Source organism: Priapulus caudatus, unplaced genomic scaffold (genome assembly GCF_000485595.1).
Source record: "Priapulus caudatus unplaced genomic scaffold, Priapulus_caudatus-5.0.1 Scaffold1715, whole genome shotgun sequence".
NCBI lineage: Eukaryota > Metazoa > Priapulida > Priapulimorpha > Priapulimorphida > Priapulidae > Priapulus > Priapulus caudatus.
Window position 1 is genome coordinate 43,459 of NW_014578776.1, and position 1,193 is coordinate 44,651.

Below are 1,193 nucleotides of genomic sequence, written 5' to 3' on the forward strand. Positions count from 1 at the left end.
ATATATATGCTCGTCGCGGCATTTTGTGCAACGTGTTAAAATAGTTTCTCGTCTTTTAGCGTGCGTATATATAGGCAGGCGGACGTCACTTTCCTCTGTCAACGACTGCGCGATTTTAAGAAGCACGTCGGTAGCTGACGAAGAAGGCGAGAATTAAAGAAGTTCCGCTTCGGAAATTCGAATTTAACAACACGGCATATATATTGAAAACAATTTAATATTAATTAGCTGTAATATTCAACAATCGGCGCTATATGATTAAATACAACTTTCGCGCGATAATTACAAATTAGTGAGCTCGAATTAGTGATCGTTACGAGGTTATTGAATAGGATTATACATTTGCTACGACCTTGAAACTCGCCTGGGTGACGTTACGCTTGGAATCTCTTATAACTCTTTTTAGACTCTCTGTTTTACGTTCCCTGTTCGTCTGCGAACGAAACGTTCAAAATACCCGCCGGCCTTTGAAATCGCACGCCTACATTTTCATCATGATATTAAATTCTATTTTTGCCTCCTCTGCTTACGCCACGCACCGTCTTCGAAGCATCCGATCAAGTTGAGCTTTCATATGTTTCTGCCGTTTCTTAATTGGTTTCTCTTCCGCCGTTTCCAGTTAATTGTCAGATTGAAACCGTTTCAACTGCAATCCGCAGCGTCGATCTATCGATATGGTAAACATTGACTCTCTCTTTCCCCGGTGCAGTACCCTTAGACTCTGAAGGTTAAGGGTTTTTTCCTATTTTTTAAAGGACACGACACGCGCGGAGTAACTTTAACTCGACAAGATTTTATCGTCAGAATAACTATATCGTGCAGGTTTCAGTTATACCGCCACACACGCCGCACACATAATTGTTATTTCAACGCGCATGCGCGCCCGCTCGGCAGGCGTAGTGTATAATATGTACTAAAACGTGTAATGTAATGACGCATTGGAAGCAATAGGGCTATTTATACATTCGTGCGTGCGCGCGCGCGCCTGTGTGTGTGTGTGTGTGTGTGTGTGTGTGTGTGTGTGTGCGTGCGTGCGTGCGTGCGTGCGTGCGTGCGTGCGTGCGCGCGCGTGTGTGTATGTGTGTGTGTGCGCGTGTGCGTGAGAGAGAGAGAGAGAGAGAGAGAGAGAGAGAGAGAGAGAGTAGTAGTGTGTGACAGCGATGTCTAAACACAGCGCCTAAACATCCACTAAA

At 44.8% G+C, this 1,193-nt stretch overlaps 1 protein-coding gene across 1 annotated transcript in view; it reads right to left on the reverse strand.

Moving 5' to 3' along the window:
• LOC106817411 (carboxypeptidase N subunit 2-like) overlaps nt 1-1,193 on the reverse strand; it is a 17,500-nt gene that overhangs the window by 13,102 nt on the left and 3,205 nt on the right. The window lies entirely within an intron of this gene.